Genomic DNA, 26,223 nt, shown 5'->3' with positions numbered 1-26,223 from the left:
GGAGTACTCTACGCAGATATAAAAATGTTATTATCAAAAACAGAACTTCTTTAACATCTAAAAGCCAAAAATCTGTAATGATCATGTGAGGATCACGCAGGTGCATGCCCCATTACAATACAGAGCTCTGATAACTGTCCTGTAACAATCCATGAACCTTTGTGCACATCGGTGACCAGGATAGAATTACAACTTCTGGAAGTAAACATGAATTTTCCCATTCAATAAACACAAGTAGATGTCTTGAATCATCATGAAGAAGACTGCCATTTTAACTAATTTCTATACAAATTATACCCTTTGAGTAAGAAGTAAGATGAAGAAAACAATAACTTTATAAATTATAGAACCGAGAACAAACTTTTTACATTAAGTTTAGTTATATCTGATGCACATGGACAAGTTTAACTGCTACAAATTGGTCTTAGCTGGGTAATGAAATGTACAATCACCACAGCGTAGCATGGTCTGAGACCGAATAATATAATACACCCCTATCATAACGGCTCAGGGAATGTAAAAAAGCTAGAAAAGTAGAAAAGATATTGAGAAAAACAATATTTCTGTCTCAAACAACATTAAATGTTTCAAGATGAGTCTTCCAACTCAAACGAATCACATAGAAATGTTCCATTGGAGAGGCATAAATGGAGAGTTATTATAAATGTTGCAGCTTCAAACAATACATCGGGCTACTCAGAAATGCAAATGTGCACTTTGTATGAAAAATACATCTCTCTTATTTCACCCATGATAAAAATTCTCAATGAATAGATGATAGGCAGAATACATTCTCTCCTACAAAAGTTTCCTAAATGTGCAAATTTAAGATATTACTTGTTAGAATTGTATTTTACTTGCAGTTAGAGAGGGGGAAAAAAAGATTAAAGTTTGTAACAAAGGTTTATTAAAGAAGCACTTCGGGATTATATTTCTTTGCCTATATATCGCAGCATAGGTCATTATTAGAGTATATGATAGAGGCTCTTGTGTATCCCTTATGTATACCTGTTTTATTTAATGTGTAATTTGTGGGTTGACAGACATTTTAATTCCTTATCCCCTCAGATAGAGTTTTCCTAATGAATCCTACATTTCCCATCATTCCTGGCTTTGCAGAGACAGTGGGGGAGGGGACTCACCACTCTGTACTGCTCTTTGTCCTCTGAAGGCAGCCATGACAGATCAGTAACACAGAACTGCTGTCCCCTCACACTGCAGTCTCCATGTTCTTCTATGTGATGCAGCTTGAGCCTGTCTCTCTTCCCTCACAGCTCTAACATGCAGGATGCAGGGAGACCAGTGTGAAGCTACATCTCATAGAGCAACACTGGAGAGTTAGCAGACACAGATAGTAAAGGCAGTGGGAGTACAATCTCCTACTATATATCTGCACCACCATTATATCATCAACAAAATATAGGAATATACAGAGGAACAAGGAGGGTGATGAGGGGCGGGGGCTAAGATCTGTCAGGAAGTCAGTTACAGGGAGAGACAGAGTTCCTGTTTACACATAAGAGCAAATTCTGTGTGGTTGGTCAGACTTGAGGTCAGGTTCTCATAATGAAAAGGTTCAAAATGTATTTATGCAACTAAGTCAGGGTGTAAAAAATTACACTGCTAGAATACTGCTGGTAGGAAGTTAATAATATATGTAAAATAAAAAAAATAAAAACTGATTGATTCTTTAAGTCTTCAGACAAGTTCCCTTGATCCTTACATTTTCTAGTGAATTTTGGAAAATGTCACCAGGTGGAACAACTATTGTAAGATCATAAAACTCAAAGAAAAGTTATGGATAAATGAACACCTTCTCTAATTACTGGCTACTGGAAACCCTTGAGATCAGATCGACAGGGAAGTTTCTGTCAACTATACTGTACATCGCTCTTTCAGTTCAACAATGAATGTGCCCTGGGATACATAGACAGGCCAGTTCCATCAGAGAAGACTCCATCTTATTTACCAGCTTCTAGTGATGATCGTGCACCAAAGTATTTGGGTGTTCGGGCCGAACACATTGCTATATTCGTGTGCTCGGCTGAGCACCCGAGTATAATGGAAGTCAATGGGAGACAACTAGGCACTGGCACAGGCATTGGAAAAGATCAGAAAGTGACAGAAACAGCACCCAAATGGATCAGGAACACCATGGGGACGATGTCTAGATGCATCTTGGACTCCCAGGTCGCTGCTGGGAGCGATGTTGTCCGAGTAGTACGCCACTTTTACAGACTGACAATAATACGCACAAAACCAAAGATAAAAATCGATTGTAGAGTAGAAATTGTTAGGAAACATTCTTTCCTGTATATTTACTGGTATATAAAGTGCAAGTTCAGCCAAAAATGTTGTTGATTTTCAGAACTGGGGCCATGATTAAGAGGGACAGCCGGTGGCATCCGTATTGTACCGCTTATAGGTGAATTTATTGGACCAGCGCAAGACGAACCACAGCAAAAGCATTTGTTGCCACGAATGTTTTCATTAATCAACAATGAAAGTTGGAGGTTCGAAGACGATCCCACAGGCGATCCGACGGCGTTATTCCCATTACCCGATGAGCATTTTCTAGGAAAACAAACTCTTTGGGTTCTGGGGGGAGTATGGTTGCAAAGCTAAAACTTAAACTAATTGACGCAAGGGCACCACCAGGAGTGGAGCCTGCGGCTTAATTTTACTATGCATGGGAAACCTCACCCGGCCTGGACACGGAAAGGATTGACAGATTGATGCCTCTTTCTCGATTCTGTGGGTGGTGGGGCATGGCCATTGTGAGCGGGTAGATCGAGTAGTTACGTGACCCCCGGCTGCCAGTGCTAGGACATTGCAGAGATATTATCAAAAACACTGGGTATGAAAAATGTATACAGAATTTTACAGCTATATTTTGCATGCGCTAATGTTATAGAGCAGAGTTAGCACAGGAAATGGCGGTCAGCACCGGATACGAGAAAATATAAATACATTTTTAAAATATTTTTTAAATTGTGCTAACGTTACAGAGCAGAGTTAATGCAGGGAATGGCGGTCAGCACCGGCTATGAGAAAATAGAAATACATTTTAAAAATATTTTTTAAATTGCGCTAACATTACAGAGCAGAGTTAGCGCAGGAAATGGCGGTCAGCACCGGCTACGAGAAAATATAAATACATTTTAAAAATATTTTTTAAATTGCGCTAACATTACAGAGCAGAGTTAGCGCAGGGAATGGCGGTCAGCACCGCCTATGAGAAAATATAAATACATTTAAAAATATTTTTTAAATTGCGCTAACGTTACAGACCAGAGTTACCGCAGGGAATGGCGCAGTCTCCGTGGACAATTTTCAGCTGCCGGTCCTTTTAGTGACAATGTGCCATACAATAAGGCTCCATTCACACGTCTGCAACATGTTTTGCGGATCCACAGAACCGCGGATCCGCAAAACACGGAAAGCAGCAATGTGCGTTCCGCATTTTGCGGACCGCACATTGCCGGTACTAATAGAATATGCCTGTTCTTGTCCGCAATCGCGGACAAGAATAGGACATGTTCTATTTTTTTGCGGAACAGAAGTGCGGACGTGTGAATGGAGCCTTATACAGATCAATCCACTTGTTCAAATCAGAACCCAGTGCCAATTCCATACTCATACAATTCTAGTATAAATGCTAGATTGACATGGGGTTCGATCCGGCGGTGTTATTCCAAATACCCGCCAAGCATTTTCTCGTAAACCAAACTCTTTGGGTTCCGGGGGGAGTATGGTTGCAAAGCTGAAACTTAAACTAATTGACGGAAGGGAACCACCAGGAGTGTAGCCTGTGGCTTAATTTGACTACGCACAGGAAACCTCACCTGGCCCGGACACAGAAAAGATTGAACGATTGATACCTCTTTTTCGATTCTGTGGGTGGTGGTACATAACCGCTGTGAGCGGGTGGATCGAGTCGATTTGTGTGGTTCATTCCGATAACCAACGATACTCCTCGGTGCTAAGTAGTTACGTGACCCCCGGTGGTGAGGATTGTGTTGACCAGACTCTTGAATAGTGAGATTGGATTTGTAGGTGAGGGCCTGCTGGTCAGCTAACCCTCTAAAAGATTACATTTTTTATATCCGCACACTTTACACAGCAGATGTGGCATGGACAATTATCTGTCCGCAGCGGACACCATCTACAGAAAAAGTATAATTGATGGCCTGCTGGTGACCATCAAAAACATTAGTGGTGAGAGTCTGCTGCTGAGCTGACCATCTAAAACATTATGGGTGAGGGCATGCTGGTGAGCTGACACTCTAAAATATTTTTGCTGAGGGCCTGCGGGTGAGCTAACCCTGTAAAAAATTATATGAGAGGGCCTGCTGGTGAGCTGATGCTCTAAAACATTATATGCGAGGGCCTGCTGCTGAGCTGACCCTCTAAAACATTAGGGGCGAGGGCCTGCTGCTGAGCTGACCCTCTAAAACATTAGGGGTGAGGGCCTGCTGCTGAATTGACCCTCTAAAACATTAGGGGCGAGGGCCTGCTGGTGAGCTGACCCTATAAAAAAAATTTGAGTGGAGGGAATATATACAATCTGGATAAGGAGGAGGAGGAGGAGTAGGAGAAAACAAGATTCAACCATATGCTCTTTTTTTGTGGTGGAAAAGGTGCATGGGAATACACTACAGTAGATTGAGTACATTATAAATGATAGATTGAAGTTGCCTTTATGTTCATCATCAGCCCAGCTGTCCTCTGGGGGAGTTGAGAAGTCAGGGGCAATACAGGCCTTGTTCATCTTTATCTGAGTCAACCTGTCAGCATTGCCAGTGGACAAGCGGATACACTTATCTGTTATAATTTCACCAGCAGCACTAAATATACGCTCAGACAAAATGCTGGCGGCAGGGCAGGCCAGCACCTCCAAGGCGTACAGCACAAGTTGGTGCCACGTGTCCAGCTTGGACATTCAGTAGTTGTAAGGCACTGAGGGATCATTTAGGATGCTGACACGGTCGGCGTGGTGTCATGAAAGTGTCCCATGCCTTGGAGAGTGTTGCCCTGCCTTTGTTGGAACTTCTCTGTATTCCCCTTGTCTCCCTTCCTCGTTTGCCTAAGGAAATACGGACTCTGCCGCCAGCTTTGTCAGATGGAAAATTTTGAGCAATTTTCCAACATGGATCTTCTGGTATTGCATCATTTTGCTCGTCCTCTTCACCAGAGGAATGCGAGATGAGAAGTTCTCTTTGTAGCAAGGGTCGAAAAGAATGAACACCTAGTAATCCGTGTTATCTAAAATGCGTATAAGGCGAGGGTCGCTGGAAAGGCAGCCTAACATGAAGTCAGCCATGTGTGCCAGAGGACCAACAGGCAAGATGTCGATGTCGACATTAGGATGACTCTCCATCTCCTCATCCTCCTCCTCTTCTGCCCATCCACGCTGAACAGATGGAATTAAAGTTTCATGGGTACTACCCTCTGTAGCAAAGGCAACTGTCTCCTGCTCCTCCTCCTCCTCTTCATGGTCCAATTCACGCTGAGAAGACCAACTGAGGGTGGGCTGGCTATCATCCTGTGTAATGTCCTCCCCCATTTCCTCATCTGCCACATTCAGAGCATCGTCCTTAATTGTGAGCAGCGATCGTTTGAGTAGACACAGCAGTGGGATAGTTTCGATGATAATAGCAGTATCACCACTATCCATCTGTGTGGATTCATCAAAGTTTTTTAAAACCTCACAGAGGTCTGACATCAATGCCCACTCCTTGCTTGTAAATAGTGCCAGTTGACTCGAAAGGCGACAACCATGTTGCAGCTGGTATTCCACAACTGCCTCTGCTGCTCACAAAGCCTGGCCAACATGTGGAACGTAGAGTTCCAGCACGTGCTCACGTCGCACTACAGTCGGTGAGCTGGAAGCCGCAAGCGCTGCTGCAGCATTCACAGACCTGCTGAAGCTGTGGATGACTTGCGGAAATGGGCACACACACGACGTGCCTTCACTAGTAGCTCTGGCAAATTGGGCTAGGTTAAACCACTAAGTTTAAGACGTGGGCTAGGGATGGGATGTGTGTCAGGTTGCCGAGCTCCAAAGCCGCCACCAAGTTACGGCCATTGTCAGACACAACCATGCCTGGTTGTAGGTTGAGTGGCGAGAGCCACAGCTCGGTTTGGTCCCTTATACCCTGCCACAGCTCTGCGGCGGTGTGCTGTTTGTCCCCTAAACAGATCAACTTCAGCACGGCCTGTTGAGGCTTAGCCACAGCAGTGCTACACTGCTTCCAGCTAGCGACTAATGGCTGACTGCTGCTGGAGTGGAAGATGAGGAGGAGAAGTGGGGGTTGTAGCCAGTAATATAGCTGCTGGCAGAGACCCTGATGGACATAGGGCCCACAATCCTGGGCGTGGGTAGGACCTCTGCCATCCCAGGGTACCCCAGTAACTGCGTTGGTCAGGGCACAGGTGATGTTCTGGGACACATTCTGGTGTAAGGGGGGCACGGCACACCGTCAAAAATAGTGGCGGCTGGGGACTGCGTACCGAGGGACGGCCGCCGACATTAGGCTGCGGAAGGCCTCAGTGTCCACAAGCCTAAATGGCAACATTTCAAGGGCCAGTAATTTTGAAAGTTGCGCATTTAGTTCTATAGCCTGTAGGTGGGTTGGTGGGTATTTGCGCTTGAGTTCAAATGACTGTGTTATGGACATTTGGACGCTGTGCTGAGAAAGGGAAGTGGATGTTGTTGCTGATGGTTCATGCGAAAGTCCAGGTGCAGGGCGAGGGGCATCCGGGCTTGCACCTTCGACAGGAGATTGGCCAGCAGTGCGTAACACAGGGAAAGAGGAGGCAGTGGTGTGACCCGCAGAACCAGATTGTGGACCCAGGTGTTCGGCCCACTTGTTAGGGTGCTTGGATGCCATGTGGTGGATCATGCTGGTGGTGGTGAGGTTGCTAGTGTTCACGCCCCGTCTCATTTTGGTACGGCACAGGTTGAAAACTACCACTCTTTTGTTGTCTGCACTTTCCTCAAAAAAGCGCCATACTGCGGAACACCTACACCTTGGCAAGGTAGATTTACGCATGGGGGTGCTCGGTGTAACAGTTGCGGACCTGTTTAGTGTGGGCCGACTTCTCCCTTTTGCAACCCCATTGACTCTTCCAGCCTGTTGCGGTGCTGCGGATCCCTCCCCTTCTGTACTGCTGTCCTCGCTGGGATTTTCACCTTCCCATGTTGGGTCAGTGACCTCATCGTCAGCCACATCCTCTTCCACTTCCGCACTCTGCTCCTCCTGACTTGACCTAACTGTGTCTCATCATCATCCACCTCGTGAACGAATGATTGCTGTTCACCACCGTCATCTTCTTGAGACTGTGAAGGCTCAAGAGGTTGGGAATCAGGGCACAATATCTCAGGTCCCTCTTCAAGTGTGCTGGGCGTGAGGGCCAAATGTAATACGGCGTTGGATAGGGCTCCTCTGTTTTCTAATGCAGGACAGTATATGTCACAGAAACACACATAATATGGACACTAGATTAGGCCCAGATATTAGGATTTTGCTCTAAAGACACTGTTTTATGATGCAGGACAGTATATGTCACAGAAACACACAGAATATGGACACTAGATTATGCCCAGATATTTGGATTTTGCTCTAAAGAAACAGTTTTCTGATGCAGGACAGTATATGTCACAGAAACACACATAATATGGACACTAGATTAGGCCCAGATATTAGGATTTTGCTCTAAAGACACTGTTTTCTGATGCAGGACAGTATATGTCACAGAAACACACAGAATATGGACACTAGATTATGCCCAGATATTTGGATTTTGCTCTAAAGAAACAGTTTTCTCATGCAGGACAATATGCCGGTATGTCACAGAAACACACAGAATATGGACACTAGATTAGGCCCAGATATTAGGATTTTGCTCTAAAGACACTGTTTTCTGATGCAGGACAGTATATGTCACAGAAACACACAGAATATGGACACTAGATTATGCCCAGATATTTGGATTTTGCTCTAAAGAAACAGTTTTCTCATGCAGGACAATATGCCGGTATGTCACAGAAACACACAGAATATGGACACTAGATTAGGCCCAGATATTAGGATTTTGCTCTAAAGACACTGTTTTCTGATGCAGGACAGTATATGTCACAGAAACACACAGAATATGGACACTAGATTAGGCCAAGATATTAGGATTTTACTCTAAAGACACTGTTTTCTGATGCAGGACAGTATATGTCACAGAAACACACAGAATATGGACACTAGATTAGGCCCAGATATTTTGATTTTGCTCTAAAGAAACAGTTTTCTGATGCAGGACGGTATATGTCACAGAAACACACAGAATATGGGCATTGTTTTAGGCCCAGATTATTGGAATCTGTGGTACAGACACTGTTTTCTGATGTAGTTTATATTTTTATTTTTCACTATATCTGCCCCTGACAACCACACAATGTATTGAAGCGCAGATCACACAATTCACGGATTGCACCGTTGGCAGCAAAAATGTGGATAGATTATGGGAACAAAAATAGTGTTTTGCGTATTAAATTTTTTTCCCTATATCTGGCCCTGACAACCACCCAATGTATTAAAGCGCAGATCACACAATTCATGGATTGCACCGTTGGCAGCAAAAATGTGGAAAGATTATAGTGGAAAAAAATGTGTTTTCTGTATTCAAATTTTTTCTCTATATCTGGCCCTGACAACCACACAATGTATTGAAGCGCAGATCACAAAATTCACGGATTGCACTATTGACAGCAAAAATGTGGATAGATTTTGGGGAAAAAATTGTGTTTTCTGTATTCAAATTTTTTCCCTATATCTGGCCCTGACAACCGCACAATGTATTGAAGCGCAGATCACAAAATTCACGGATTTCACTATTGACAGCAAAAATGTGGATAGATTATGGGGAAAAAATAGTGTTTTCTGTATTAAATTTTTTTCCCTATATCTGGCCCTGACAACCACAAAATGTATTGAAGCGCAGATCACACAATTCACGGATTGCACCGTTGACAGCAAAAATGTGGATAGATTATGGGGGGAAAAATAGTGTCTTCTGTATTCTAATCTTTTCCTTATATCTGGCCCTGACAACCACACAAGGTATTGCAGCGCAGATCTGACAACTAACAGATGACACCGTTTACAGCAAAAATGTGGATAGATTATGGGAAAAAAAACTTATTGTTTTCCTATCTCTGCCCCTGACACACAGAAGGTATTGCACAGATGTCGCAAGTCACTGCAGATACCCTCTATATAGAAAAGGAATCGCTATTTGGAAAAGTATGTAAAAAAAAATTGAGCACTACTTTGCTAAAATAAATTGCTGCCAACCACACACAATAGTGCAAGACTTTTGGGTCTTTGAAACGTTATTCACTTGAATAAAAGACGATCACAAACCTCTACACTATCTGTCCCTTCCTAAGCGCAGCTCTCCTTGACTCGGAGTGTGCCGAACCCGTGTCATCGGGTGCTATATAGCACCCGATCACGTGTTCCGGCCAGCCAATCACTGTAATGCCAGCAGACAACATACTTACCTGCACGTTTATTGGCTGCTTAGCGGGGAGGAGAACAAGTATTTGTCCGAGCATGCTCGCTCATCACTATCAGCTTCCCTTTCTGGATCATAGAGGGGACTCTCAACCAGGAACTCCACTCTATAATCCATATTCCTGAATAATATCAGACCTCCCTATTCTAGAGGGAAGGCTTAACATAGAAAAGGACCCAAACTAGTGTTTGGAGAGCATGCTCGGCCAAACACCAGTTCGGCTCGAGCATCACTATGTTCGGCCGAATATCGCATGTGCTCGAGCCAATGTATTTCAATCTAATTTAGCCTCTATTTCTGAAAAGTTTCCGACGGGATTCAAACTCACAACCTTCTATATTACAGCCCAGAATGTTAACCACTAGACTATACAGCTGCATGGCCAGTTACATAAATAAATAAATAAATAAATAAATAAATAAATAAATAAATAAATAAATATATATATATATATATATATATATATATATATGAGACTGCTGTATAGGAATACTTATACAGCAAGAATTCCTTTACAGCAGAAGTCACATATATATACAGTCCTGATCAAAAGTTTAAGACCACTTGAAAAATGGCAAAAAATCATATTTTTCAGCTGATCAAAAGTTTAGGACCACACCTCCAAAAAATAACTAAACCCCCCCAAAACAGAAATCCAACTTCTAAACATGAACTCAGTAATGAGTAGCTCCGCCGTTATTGTTTATCACTTCCAAAATTCGCTTCGGCATGCTTGATGCAAGCGTTTCCATGAGGTGAGTGGGAACATTTCTGCAAGTGGTGAAGACGGCTGCACGAAGGCCATCTACTGTCTGGAACTTTTGTCCATTTTTGTAAACTTTCCTTGCCATCCATCCCCAAAGGTTCTCCATTGGATTTAGATCAAGGGAACACGCAGGATGGGCCAAAAGAGTGATGTTATTCTCCTGGAAGAAGTCCCTTGTCGAGCGGGCATTGTGTTCTGTAGCGTTGTCCTGTTGAAAAACCCAGTCGTTACCACACAGACGAGGGCCCTCAGTCATGAGGAATGCTTTCTGCAACATCTGGACATAGCCAGTGGCCGGTTGACGCCCCTGCACTTCCTGAAGCTCCATTGTTCCACTGAAGGAAAAAGCACCCCAGACCATTTTCATCAAAGAATAAAACTTTCTTCCACCTTTGAATGTCCCATGTTTGGTGCTCTCTTGCAAAGTCCAAACGAGCAGTTCTGTGGCGTTCAAGGAGACGAGGTCTTTGAATACGTTTTTTGTTTTTGAAGCCTTTCAGTCTCACATGCCATCTGATGGTTATGGGGCTGCAGTCAGCACCAGTAAGGGCCTTAATTTGGGTCGAGGATCGTTCAGTGTCTTTACGGACAGCCAATTGGACCCTCGGCTCAGTTCTGATGTAATTTTTTTGGGTCTTCCACTTGACTTTTTTGTTCCATAACCCTCAGGATCATTTAAGAAATTCCAAATGACTGTCTTACTGCGTCCCACCTCAGCAGCAATAGCGCGCTGTGAGAAACCCTGCTTATGCAGTTCAAAAACCCAACCACGTTCAAAAAGGGAGAGTGTTTTTGCCTTTGCCATCACAACGTGTGACTACCTGTCAGAAAATGACAATGAATCCACATCTTTGCACAGATTTGGCCTTTTAACCCCGTAAGGACAAAGCCCTATTTCACCTTAAGGACCAGGTCATTTTTTGAAAATCTGACCAGTGTCACTTTAAGTGCTGATAACTTTAAAACGCTTTGACTTACCCAGGCCGTTCTAAGAATGTTTTTTCGTCACATATTGTACTTCATGACACTGCTAAAATTGGGTAAAAAAAGTTGATTTTTTTGCATAAAAATTTCTAAGTTTCTGTTTCTCTACTTCTGTAATACATAGTAATACCCCCAAAAATTGTGATGACTTTACATTCCCCATATGTCTACTTCATGTTTGTAGCATTTTGGGAATGTTATTTTATTTTTTGGGGATGTTACATAGCTTAGAAGTTTAGAAGCAAATTTTTAAATTTTTCAGAAATCTTCAAAATCACACTTTTTATGGACCAGTTTGAAGTCACTTTGTGAGGCTTACATAATAGAAACCACCCAAAAATGACCCCATTCTAGAAACTACACCCCTCAAGGTATTCAAAACTGTTTTTACAAACTTTGTTAACCCTTTAGGTCTTCCACAAGACTTCATGGCAAATGGACATAAAATTTAAGAATTTTGGAAAATTTTCCAATATAATCAATTTTTTCCAGGAAAACAACAAGGGTTAACTGCCAAACAAAACTCAAAATGGGTTGCCCTGATTCTTTAGTTTGCAGAAACATTCCATATGTGGTTGTAAACTACTGTTTGGCCAAACGGGAGGACATAGAAGGAGGGGAACACCATATGGGTTTTGCAGGGCAGATTTTGCAGGACTGGTTTTGTTTATACCATGTCCAAATTCATGCCCCCCCTTGCACCCCAAAAATAGAAATTTCAAAAAAATGACTCCATCTAAGAAAGTACACCCCTCAAGGTATTCAAAACTTGGTTTACAAACTTTGTTAACCCTTTAGGTGTTCCACAAGAGTAAATGGCAGATGGAGAACCAATTTCGAAATTTCTATTTTGTGAAAAATTTTCCATTTTAACACATTTTTTCCAGCAATAAAGTAAGGGTTAACAGCCAAACGAAACTAAATATGGGTTGCCCTGATTCTGTAGTTTGCAAAAACACCCCATATGTGGTCGTAAACTACTGTTTGGCCAAACGGGAGCACATAGAAAGAGGGGCACGCCGTATGGGTTTTGGAAGGCAGATTTTGCAGGACTGGTTTTGTTTATACCATGTCCCATTACAAGCCCCCCCCCCCCCTTGCAACCTAGAATAGAAATTCCAAAAAAGCGACTCCATCTAAGAAAGCACACCCCTCAAGGTATTCAAAACTGGGTTTACAAACTTTGTTAACCCTTTAGGTGTTCCACAAGAGTTAATGGTAGATGGATAAACAATTTAGGAATTTCTATTTTTTGGAAAATTTTTCATTTTAACCCTTAATTTATTACTGGAAAAAAAAAAAATTAACAACTAAACAAAACTCAATATGGGTTGCCCTGACTCTGTAGTTTGCAGAAACACCCCATATGTGGTCGTAAACTACTATTTGGCTAAACGGCAGGACATAGAAGAAGGGGAATGCCATATGGTTTTTGGAAGGCAGATTTTGCTGGACTGGTTTATTTACACCATGTACCCTTTCAAGCCCCCTGATGCACCCCCAGAGTATAAACTCCATAAAAGTGACCCTTATCTAGGAAACTACGGGATAAGGTGGTTGTTGTTTTGGGACTATTTTAGGGGTAAATATGATTTTTGGTTGCTCTATATTACACTTTTTTGAGGCAAGGTAACAAAAAATTAAAATTCTAAAATTGTTTCTACATTCGCTATTTAGTTTTGTGGAACACCTAAAGGGTTAACAAAGTTTGTAAAGTAACTTTTGAATACCTTGAGGGGTGTAGTTTCTTAGATGGGGTCACTTTTTTGGAGTTTCTAGTCTAGGCTACATCAGGGGGGGCTTCTAATGGGACATGGTGTAAAAAAAAACAGTCCATCAAAATCTGCCTTCCAGAAACCATATGGAGTTCCCTTCGTTCTATGCCCTGCCGTGTGGCTATATAGCCATTTACGACCACATATGGGGTGTTTCTGCAAACTACAGAATCAGGGCCATAAATATTGAGTTTTGTTTGGCTGTTAACCCTTGCTTTATTACCGGAAAAAAAGGATTCAAATGGAAATTTTGCCCAAAAATGGGTCTTTTGGCACAGTTTTTATTTTTTATTTTTAACGCTGTTCATCCGAGGGGTTTGGTCAAATGTTATTTTTATAGGGCAGATTCTTACGAATGCGGCGATACCTAATATGTCTACATTTTAGAATTTATTTTGATTTTACACTATATTATCATTTTAGGAACCCCCAAAAATTATTTTAGTATCTCCATAGCCTGGGAGCTAAATTTTTTTTTTTTTAGTTGAACGACTATCTAATGTAGGGGCTCATTTTTTGCGGGATGAGATGGCGGTTTTATTGGCACTAATTGGGGGTGCATATGACATTTTGATCGTTCGCTATTACACTTTTTGTGATGTTAGGTGTCCAAAAATGGCTTTTTTTTTACACTTTTTTTTTTTTTAACGCTGTTCATCCGGGGGGGTTGGGTTACATGTTACTTTTATAGAGAAGATTTTTAAAGACGCGGCAATGCCCAATATGTATGGCTCTCAGACTTTGGAAACAATAAGCAGGCATCCTAAAACTGCGGCCCTCCAGATGTTGTAAAACTACAATTCCCACCATGCCCTGCTGATGGCTGTAGGTTGTCTGGGCATGCTGGGAGTTATAGTTTAACAACATCTGGAGGGCCGCAGTTTGAGGATGCCTGCACTAAAACTAATATTTTTGGGGGGAAAAAATTGTTTCCGTGTCTCCAAAGTCTGAGAGACATAGTTTTTTATGTTCTCTAGGGGACTGTTGGGGATTATAAAATTTAGTACTCCATGGAAGTGTGATACTCCCTGAAGCAATCGATAACGCAGAGGCCCGGATGATCGGGGCAAGTGTCACATTGAGTGGTGGTGTCCTTCCGTATCCCCCTCTTGTGACACACTCTGCATCTTTTTTGGGTTCGTCCCTTCTTTCCAGTATGGGGGACCACACCTGGAAAATGTTGGCCAGGGACGATCCGGGCGCCTCCAGTTCCCGAGGTACTACAGGGGGGGGGGGGAATGGGGGGGGCAAGTGGCAGGGGGGTCTAGGGTCTGAAAGCTGAAAAAAAAACTAACTTTTCCCTTCTATCCCTGCCTAACTGTGCCTCTCCCTCACTGACCCTAACCTACCTGGAGAGCGATGGGTGCAGGAGGGTGATGGATTACGATTAGGGGGACTCAGGAGCAGGTGCTGGACAGTGCTGCAGGGTGCTCGTGCAGAACAGGAAGAGGAGGGGAGAGAGGAGCGCAGGAAGTTTGAATCTCGCGCCTCTCTCCCCTGCACCAATCAGCACCCTGGACAGCAGCATTCAGCACCAGTGCCAGCACCGCCTCTTCAAATCTTCGGACTGTGATTGGTGGTGTATAATCACGCCACCGATCGCAGTCTTTTTCCGGTTCATCGGGTCACCGGAGACCCGAATGGACCGGAAACGCAGCAAACCGCAGGTCTGAATTGACCTGCGGTTTTCTGCGATCGCCGATACTGGCGTTGTTACAGGATGCCGGCTGAATGATTTCAGCCGGCATTCCGTTCCGATTAACACCCGCGGCGCCGGAATCGTACCGGTACGTCATGTGTCCTTAAGGACTCGGGAAACATGCCGTACTGGTACGTCATGTGTCCTTAAGGGGTTAAAGGCATGTGGTCCTAAAATTTGGATCAGCTGAAAAACAGCCTGTTTCAGTTTAATCATTATTTTCAATTAATTGAATGCTCAAAAAACGTTTTGTCTCACTCTCATTTCTTCTTGTTGCATGTTGAAGCTCTACTTGGAACCTTGTTAAGATCCAACAATGTAAAATATGTTTTTTTGCCATTTTTCAAGTGGTCTTAAACTTTTGATCATAGAAACATAGAAACATAGAATGTGTCGGCAGATAAGAACCATTTGGCCCATCTAGTCTGCCCAATATACTGAATACTATGGATAGCCCCTGGCCCTATCTTATATAAAGGATGGCCTTATGCCTATCCCATGCATGCTTAAACCCCTTCACTGTATTTGCAGCTACCACTTCTGCAGGAAGGCTATTCCATGCATCCACTACTCTCTCAGTAAAGTAATACTTCCTTATATTACTTTTAAACCTTTGCCCCTCTAATTTAAAACTGTGTCCTCTTGTGGTAGTTTTTCTTCTTTTAAATATGCTCTCTTCCTTTACCGAGTTGATTCCCTTTATGTATTTAAAAGTTTCTATCATATCCCCTCTGTCTCTTCTTTCTTCCAAGCTATACATATTAAGGTCCTTTAACCTTTCCTGGTAAGTTTTATCCTGCAATCCATGTACTAGTTTAGTAGCTCTTCCCTGAACTCTCTCTAGAGTATCTATATCCTTCTGGAGATATGGCCTCCAGTACTGCGCACAATACTCCAAGTGAGGTCTCACCAGTGTTCTGTACAGCGGCATAAGCACTTCACTCTTTCTTCTGCTTATACCTCTCCCTATACATCCAAGCATTCTGCTGGCATTTCGTGCTGCTCTATTACATTGTCTTCCCACCTTTAAGTCTTCTGAAATAATTACTCCTAAATCCCTTTCCTCAGATACTGAGGTCAGGACTGTGTCAAATATTCTATATTCTGCCCTTGGGTTTTTACGCCCCAGGTGCATTATCTTGCACTTATCCACATTAAATTTCAGTTTCCAGAGTTCTGACCATTCTTCTAGTTTTCCTAAATCCTTTTCCATTTGGCGTTTCCCTCCAGGAACATCAACCCTGTTACATATCTTTGTGTCATCAGCAAAAAGACAAACCTTACCAGCGAGGCCTTTTGCAATATCACTTATGAAGATATTAAACAAAATCGGTCCCAGTACAGATCCCTGTGGAACCCCACTGGTAACATTACCTTGTTTTGAATGTTCTCCATTGACTACAACCCTCTGTTGTCTGTCACTCAGCCACTGCCTAATCCACTCAACAATATGGGAGTCCATGCTCAATGACTGCAGTTTATTGATAAGTCTTCTATGTGGGACAGTGTCAAAAGCCTTACTAAAATCTAGATATGCGATGTCTAGATATGCGATATGCGATCAGGACTGTATATATATATATTTTTTTTTAGTAACTAGCTAAATTTAATTTAAACATATATACTGTATTTTTTGCCCCATAAGACGCATTTCCTTCCCCCCCAAAAGCGGGGGTGAATACTAATGAAGAGCTTCCATTTTGGAAGCGCTTATTAGTACTGAGGACCAGGAAGGCTCTGTACTCACCGCTTCCTGGTCCTCGGCTGTCAGCTGTAAAGGCTGCGCACAGTGTGAGGGCGTGCTGTGACCTCACGCTGTGCACGCCGGATCACAGCACAGCCGACAGCAGTAAGAAGACAGAGCGCGCTGGAGGTGAGGAGCGGCGGCGCCCAGGAGTAGGAGAGGTAAGTGTTTATTTTATTTTATTTGCTCTGTGGCACTGGGGCTCATGCTGGGGGCATAATAAATGGCACTGGAGGCATAATAAATGGTACTGGGGGCTCATAATGGGGGCTTATGACTGGCATGGGGGGTCATAAATGGCACTGGGGCTCATAACTGGCATGGGGGCTAATAATGGGGGCTCATAACTGGCATGTGGTACTCATAATTGGCGCTCATAAATGGCATGGGAGGACTGATCTGAGACATGGGGGTCTGATCTGAGGTCTTACTAGGGTCTGATTAACATTGGGGGTCTGATCTGAGGTCTGATTAAGGGGCTTATTAACATTGGGGGTCTGATTGGGGCTGTCAGATGAGGTCTGATTAATATTGGGGGCCTGATTGCTGGCTTGATCTGAGATCTAATGAAAAATATTCTCTATTCTGTCCTCCTCTAAAACCTAGGTGTGTCTTATGGGCCGGTGCATCTCATAGGGTAAAAAATTCGGTAAGTTTTTAGCCATAATATATTTACATATATTATATATATTTAGAATATATAATATATTATAATATATGTAAATATATTATGGCTAAAACATCAGTAGTAGTTTCCCACATGCATTCATATATTTCAGAAGTATGATTTTATCTATATATGATAGTATGATGTTTATCTATATATATATATATATATATATATATATATATATATATATATAGATAGATAAAATCATATTTCTGATATATATGAATGCATAAGGGTGGTTTCACACTACTGTTATGGAGTCAGTTATGGCTTTCCGTTATAACTAGTGATGAGCGGCAGGGGTCATATTCGAATTCGTGATATTTTGCGAATATTTTGTAGAATTCGAATATTCGTTATATTCTATGATTTTTTTTACTCGAAAAATCGACAAGGTAATGATCGCGTAATATGCGAATTTTCGTAATGCAAATTTTTATCGCAAATTTTTCAATTGCCGAGCAAAAACATTATTCCTCCCTGCTTCTTCCTTGTGGGCCAATGAGTTATAGCACTATATCGAATATATAAGTTTTCCAAATATTCGTAATATTCTAAAACAAGAATATATAGCAATACAGCGAATATTCGAAAAAAAAACGAATGTAGAGCAATTTAGCTAATATAGTGATATAGTCTTTTTTTTTAAGTTGTAATTTTTTTCCAACCTAAACTTCAGATGAGAAAAAATTACAACTATTAGACAAAGAAGATTATAGCACTATATTAGCTATTTTGCTCTTTATTCATTTTTTTCGAATATTCGCTGTATTGCTATATATTCTTGTTTTAGAATATTACGAATATTCAAAAAAACTAATATATTCGATATAGTGCTATATATAAGTTTTTTTGAATATTCATTATTTATCCCATTTTAAGTCATGATTCCTCCCTGCTTCTTGCTTGTGGGCCAATGAGTCATCGGCCCACAAGCAAGAAGCAGGGAGGAATCATGTTTTTACTTGACAATTGAAAAATTTGCGATAAAAATTCGAATTACGAAAATTTGCATTATGAAAACTCGCAATAAAAAATCTAGAATATTCGAAATTACTAATATATATCACTATATTCTAAATATTCGCAAATTTTCGAAGTACCTATATTCGCGATAAAAATTTGCAATTCGAATATTCGTGATCAACACTAGTTATAACAGGGTTATAATGGAACATAACGGAATCCATAGGATGGAATGCAAAACGGAAGCCTTTAAGAGGCATTCCGTTTTGCTTCGTCCTAATAGAAGTCTATGGGAAAACATAATGGATCAGTCTGGGTCCCGTTATGCAAGACGGAAAACAAAGTCCTGTCGACAGGACTTTGTTTTCCGTCTTGCTAACGGCAGCCAGACGGATCCGCTTTGATTCCCATAGACTTCTATTAGGACAGAGAGCAAACGGAATGCCTTTTAAAGGATCCGCCCTTCCGTCTTATGGATTCCGTTATGTTCCGTTATAACCCTGTTATAACGGAAAGCCATAACGGAAACCAGAGCGCTAGTGTGAACCTACCCTAATATGTGGGAAACTACTACTCATGTTTTAGCCATAATATATTTACATATATTATAATATATTATATATTCGAAATATATTATAATATATGTAAATATATTATGGCTAAAAACTTATATATATGTTTAAATTAAATTTAGCCTCTATTTCTGAAAAGTTCATGGTGGGATTCAAACTCACAACCTTCTACATTGTAGGCCAGAATGTTAACCACTACACTATAGAACTGCACGGCCAGTTACTAGGTATTCCTATACAGCAGAAGTTTTTTTGTTGTTATTTTTTTTCTTCTAAGTAACTGGCCATGCAGTTCTATGGTGTAGTGGTAAGATTCTTGGCTGTAATGTAGAAGGTTGTGATTTTGAATCCCACCAGAAACTTTTCAGAAATAGAGGCTAAATTAGATTTAAATACACTGGGGTGTCCCCAAGCACTGATTCCATATATGGACATAGCTATATATGAAGTCAGAGCAGGGACTCCTAAGCCGAACTGGAGTCGCGACACCCTCCCCTCTTCAGAGCAGGGGTGCCTGGTTTAACTCTTGGGTCCTCCTATTGACTTCCATTGTGCTCGGGTGCTCTGTAGAGCACCCGAGCATCGCGAAATGTTCTACTCAAGCACACGAGCACTTTGGTGTTTGACCAACACTAACCAAAACACATACCGTAGGATTAGAGGTTGAGATGACAATCCATCACAGACAAATCTGGTGTACATCTCAAAGAGGTGATCTTTTACAGAGCATTCACTTTATGTGCTTTAGAACATAAAATACTGTATGAAATAAGACTTTGGGGATTTTCTTCCCAAAAAAATAAAAATAAATAACTTATGGATTAAATGAATTTCTACAGAATCAACCCAAGTGGGTGTGAGATAATTTAATGGTGAGCCGGACTGGGACCAGGGCTTAATCCAAATGATTACTGCATGATCAATGTGAAATACAAAATTGTATCCTTGCTTCTAAAAAGGGAACACAAGCAAAAAACTATAGAATTATTTATGCATTGCTTTTAATTTACGTTTTTTTCCTTCAGATCTACTGATATTAATTGACCTCAAATAATATCAGAATTTAAAACAATAAATAAGTCCTATTTAACCCCTTCCTGACCTATCGACTTTCCGTTTTTTCTTTTTCATTTTTTCCTCTCTGCCTTACCAGAGCCATAGCTTCTTTATTTTTCCAGTGACATAGCCATATGAGGCTTGTTTTTTTATTTTTTTATGTTTTTTTTCATTCGTAATTTCTAATAGAATAATTTAATATTGCATGCAATTTAGTGGGAAAAAATGTCAAATAGGGTGGAATTGGAAAAAAATCCAATTCTGCCATAGTTTTATGGGTTTTGTATTTACCATGCAGTAAAACTGATTTATTACCTTTATTCTCAGAGTCATTGTGATTACAGTGATCCCACATTTATATAGTTTTTCATGTGTTTTAAAGGCCCTCTGTCAGCAGATTTGTACCTATGAAACTGGCTGACCTGTTACATGTGCACTTGGCAGCTGGAGGGATCTGTGTTGGTCCCATGTTCATATGTGCCCGCATTGCTGAGAAAAATGGTTTTATTATATGCAAATGAGACTCTAGGAGCAACGGGGGCGTTACTGTTACACCTAGAGGCTGTGCTGTCTGTGCAACTGCACTTGACAGGGCCACATGTGATGACGTTTTCACTTCCTGGCTCTGTCAAGTAAAGTGGAGAGGGCATGGCAGCTGCAGAGAGAGTTGAGTCTCTAGGTGTAATGGTAACGCCCCCGTTGCTCCTAGAGGCTCATACGCATATATTAAAGCATAATTTTTTTCAGCAGTGCAGGCACATTTGAACATGGGACCAACACAGATGTCTTCAGCTGCCGAGTGCACATGTAACAGGTCAGCCAGTGTCATAGGTACAAATCTGCTGACAGATGCCCTTTCATATTTACAAAAAAATAAAAACTTATTGTTTCTTTTCGTTGCTGTATTCTGACCCTCATAACATTTTTACCTTTATATCTATGTGGGGGCTAATTTTTTGTGGGGCAATATATAGTTGTTATTGATATCATGTTGGAGTGTGTAGCATTTTTTGCTCACTTTTTATTCCATTTTTTTCGGAGGTGAAGCAGCGTTTCCATTACAGTGTTCACCATACCTGATAAATACATTTATATTTTAATAGTTTGGGCATTTTAGGATGCGTTGATGACAATTATCTTTATCTGTTCATTGTTTTTTTATTTTTCTTCTGGGTAAAGTGGATGATTAGAATTTTTATATTTTAATATATATATATATTTTTTTTACTTTTGATCTTTTTTTGTTACAAGAATCCTAGGGGATCGTTTCATTAGCTTCCACAGGCAGGGCTCCATAGAAACTTCATTGTGACAGGCCTTGGAGTCTTCAGAAAGCGTGAGGCTGCCATAGCAACTGAACGGCTCCCTTGCAGAGGAGCCATTTTGGCCTGGGGGCGCAGCACTCCTGGGAGTTCACTGCTTAGATGTTTTGCATGGTCAATTGTATGTGATTTCAATTGACCATGGTATCTGAGAAGTTCAATATCCTTGATATCAGTAATATCAGTGTTATTACTGCTAACCGTGTTACTACTGATGACAGACATTGCCTCCAGTTGTCTGCTGTGTAAAAAAGCAGGCAGCCAGCAGCGGCTGAGTGGGTAAAATCTTTAAAATGCTGACTTCTGTTGTACATGTAAGGGGTTAACTTAAATTTTATGTTTATTAACTCTTTATAACCATAGATTTATTTTGTGTCATCTTCAAAAGTATCTGTCTTAATTTAAACAGTGAAAAGATCTGGAATTCTCAACCTTCTTTAACTCATTATCCAGGTTCCTGATCAAGCAGATGCTTAAGAGCTGCTGACGACTTCAAGCTCTGTGCCAGGTTGTGCCAGTCACAAGAAACAATGCAAATACATTCCAGAGAAAAAAAATTAACGTTATATAGTAATACTATTTAGCAATTACTATTCTTCAGTGCTTCAAGTATAGTAAACTGCTAAAAAACAAACCTGTGTACAAAGATTTCTCTGTACAGCAGAGTGACGTAGTTATAGGGGGGCAAGGTAGCAGCTTCACTCAGGCCCTAACCCAAAAGTCGGCCTCCAGTATTATAGCACATCAGTGTCTAAAACGACGGGCTTGGTTGCAGATTCCTTTGGGGCCAGAGCTTTTAGGTTACATCTCTGGTATAATATATTAGTATAATACCTCAATCTAAAGTTTTAACATTCTTTTTTACTTATATTATTATTATTACTATTATTATTTATTATTATTATTATTATTATTATTATTACTATTATTATTATGTATCCATCACATTCCTGACGTTTCCTCAATGAACATCATAAGCCAACTAATGTGTTTCCACCAGTCTTGAAGATGTTTCCATCAGCTTGTTGGCTGATCTCTCTTTACTCTCATATTCAACCCATCCTAAGCTATTTATATTGGATTTTTTATTTTCTAGCCTGTGTTTTGGGGTCATTATTCTTTGGAAAACAAAATTAAGGGCCTATTAAGCAGAAACAATATGCCATCATATGTCACTGTAACATGTGCCATTTAATTCTACTGTATATAAATAATTTGCAATGTCACCAGCAACACACTCCCACACCATTATACCTCTCTCTTCTTATCCCATGGTCGGAACCATCTGGCTAGATATCATCTACTCTTAAACTCTTAATTATTTCTGAAATTTGGACTCATCAGATTGTTTGTGTCTCTTAACGTAAGGAATACATTTCTTACTTTCAAAGTCGGTGCAATTTTTGTCTTCTAGCAATATTGGGGCGGTTTTTATCTTAGACATGTTGACTGCCGATATTATGGAAAAATAATTCCAACAAAATAGATGACCCTTCTATTGAATAGGACATTTGGGCAATCGACATACCTTGCAGTAACACCACTGACCTGCATTAGATACAGTAGGATGCGAAAGTTTGGGCAACCTTGTTAATCGTCATGATTTTCCTGTATAAATCGTTGGTTGTTAAAATAAAAAATGTCAGTTAAATATACCATATAGGAGACACACACAGTGATATTTGAGAAGTGAAATGAAGTTTATTGGATTTACAGAAAGTGTGCTATAATTGTTTAAACAAAATTAGGCAGGTGCATAAATGTGGGCACTGTTGTCATTTTATTGATTCCAAAACCTTTAGAACTAATTATTGGAACTCAAACTGGCTTGGTAAGCTCAGTGACCCCTGAACACACATACACAGGTGAATCCAATTATGAGAGAGTATTTAAGGGGGTCAATTGTAAGTTTCCCTCCTCTTTTAATTTTCTCTGAAGAGTAGCAACATGGGGGTCTCAAAACAACTCTCAAATGACCTGAAGACAAAGATTGTTCACCATCATGGTTTAGGGGAAGGATACAGAAAGCTGTCTCAGAGATTTCAGCTGTCTGTTTCCACAGTTAGGAACATATTGAGGAAATGGAAGACCACAGGCTCAGTTCAAGTTAAGGCTCGAAGTGGCAGAGCAAGATAAATCTCGGATAGACAGAAGCGACGAATGGTGAGAACAGTCAGAGTCAACCCACAGACCAGCACCAAAGACCTACAACATCATCTTGCTGCAGATGGAGTCACTGTGCATCGTTCAACCCATTCGGCGCACTTTACACAAGGAGATGCTGCATGCGAGAGTGATGCAGAGGAAGCCTTTTCTCTGCCCACAGCACAAAAAGTGCCGCTTGAGGTGGGCTAAAGCACATTTGGACAAGCCAGCTTCATTTTGGAATAAGGTCCTGTGGACTGATGAAACTAAAATTGAGGTATTTGGCCATAACAAGGGGCGTTATGCATGGAGGAAAAAGAACACAGCATTCCAAGAAAAACACCTGCTACCTACAGTAAAATATGGTGGTGGTTCCATCATGCTGTGGGGATGTGTGGCCAGTGCAGGGACTGGGAATCTTGTCAAAGTTGAGGGACGCATGGATTCCACTCAGTATCAGCAGATTCTGGAGACCAATGTCCAGGAATCAGTGACAAAGCTGAAGCTGCGCCGGGGCTAGATCTTTCAACAAGACAACGACCCTAAACACTGCTCAAAATCCACTAAGGCATTTATGCAGAGGAACAAGTACAACGTTCTGGAATGGCTATCTCAGTCCCCAGACCTGAATATAATTGAAAATCTGTGGTGTGACTTAAAGAGAGCTGTCCATGCTCGGAAGCCATCAAACCTGATTGAACTAAAGATGTTTTGTAAAGAGGAATGGTCCAAAATACCTTCAACCAGAATCCAGACTCTCATTGGAACCTACAGGAAACGTTTAGAGGCTATAATTTCTGCAAAAGGAGGATCTACTAAATATTGACTTCATTTCTTTTTTGTGGTGCCCAAATTTATGCACCTGCCTAATTTTGTTTAAACAATTATAGCACACTTTCTGTAAATCCAATAAACTTCATTTCACTTCTCAAATATCACTGTGTGTGTCTCCTATATGATATATTTAACTGACATTTTTTATCGTAACAACCAACGATTTATACAGGAAAATCATGACGATTAACAAGGTTGCCCAAACTTTCGCATCCCACTGTATTAATGAAGAAATCAAATCCTCAAAGTACAGGGTGGCCCATGAAAAAGTACCCCGCCTCCAGCGATAGTATGACAAGTTGAACAAGCAATCCCCATTCACGTCTATGCATCTTTGGGCACGTCGGAGTATGTTGGCTGATAGTGCTTGCAGCTAGTTTTTTGGCATACCTTATAACAAATGTGTCCGGCCAGCTAAACCTGTGCGGCTCTGCACACTTTTTGGAAAAGTGTTGAGTAGGTCTTCAAACCTGCTAACAAAAGAAGGGAAATTAAAAAGGACCAAAACAAAAATTTTTATTCAATCACAAGAAGGTTGGGGTAAATCGGTAAAACTGCTCTTTTTTTCTTAACATGCACCAAAGTTGTTCACCGAGGCTGGGCTGGTACTAATCCTGTTAGCCTCAGGGTAAGAGTAACCATAGACCCTGGGCCAATCTTCGCCCCAACCAATCTAAATAAACAGTGGTGCAAAGTCTATCTCATATAGAGCTGATCTATAGCTGGGATTACCAGAACATGCCCCGTTGTTCTATCTCAACAGTGGGGGCAAAAGGCAGGCTATCATTCAGACCAAGCTTGTAACTATACATGGATGTACATAGGCACGTTAATAGATGCGCAGCCCCTCTCTCATAGGGACCACGCTCCGGCGCTATGGTGGCCGTGGTCCCTATGAGAGAGGGGCTTCACATCTATTAACATGCCTATGTATATTCATGTACAGTTACAAGCTTGGTTACAGTACAGGCTCCTGATGTGACATTGTGTTAGATGTTGAAACTCTTTTAGTTGTACCAGTAGAGCTGTACCAGTACTTATATATGTAGCCTTACAGTGTATAGGGCAATTATGTGGTTTTAGCATAAACATCTCAGAAGGTTATAGCAATTTTGCAGCCTGTCAGCTGCGTAAATAGCAGCCTGAGTGATAGCCTGCCTTTTGTCCCCGCTGTTGAGATAGAGCAACGGGGCATGTTCTGGTAATACCAGCTATAGATCAGCTCTATATGAGATAGACTTTGCATCACAGTTTATTTAGATTGGTTAGGGCGAAGGTAGGCCCAGGGTCCATGGTTACTCTTACCCTGAAACTAACAGGATTAGTAACAGCCCAGCCTCTGTGAACAACTGTGGTGCATGTTAAGAAAAAAGAGCAGTTTTACCGATTTACACCCACCTTCTTGTGATTGAATAAAGATTTTTGTTTTGGTCCATTTTTAATAATCCTTCTTTCATTTTGACTGCTGGAGGCAGAACTGCCGACAAGGTGATGTTTTTTTGTTATGCACAAACTTTCTCCTTGGTGTGAACAAACACCAACCTTGACCTCATGTGTGAATAAAGACGGACATTTGAATTACGAACTTGTACTTTGCCTTTGCACTTCGTTTTACACTGCCTGATGCATACTGTATGGGGATGAAAGAGTTAATTTAGTCCCCATAATATTTTTAAAGCCCTCATAAACTATGTAATTAGCTGACAAACAAGTATGCTCACTAGTTGGCTGAAAATTGGCCCAAATTGGGAAAGAGCCTTTTTATGAACACATGCTCATCTGATTATTGACTCTTCTAAAGGGTTCTTTAGCTCCCTACAAGTGAAGGCTAATGTTTTAATTTACCAAATTAATGGAATATCTTTTTATGATCTTATTAAGTTACAGAATGATAAAGGACAATTTTTCCACAGTCTACCTCTTGGACCCCACCGATTGATTTACATACACTGTATATAATTTGGAACTGAGCAAAAGTTGCATTACAATAGAGCTATTAACTAAAAATGCCTACAAAAACAAGTATAACAATTAATAGAGAAACATAGTGTCATAATAATAAATGATTGTGCCCAAACGAAGCACATTCCTTCATGGGAACCTCCTAGGTATCCTTA

Source organism: Bufo bufo, chromosome 4, assembly GCF_905171765.1.
Source record: "Bufo bufo chromosome 4, aBufBuf1.1, whole genome shotgun sequence".
Taxonomy (NCBI): Eukaryota; Metazoa; Chordata; class Amphibia; order Anura; family Bufonidae; genus Bufo; species Bufo bufo.
Note: the sequence above shows the minus strand (reverse complement) of the source record.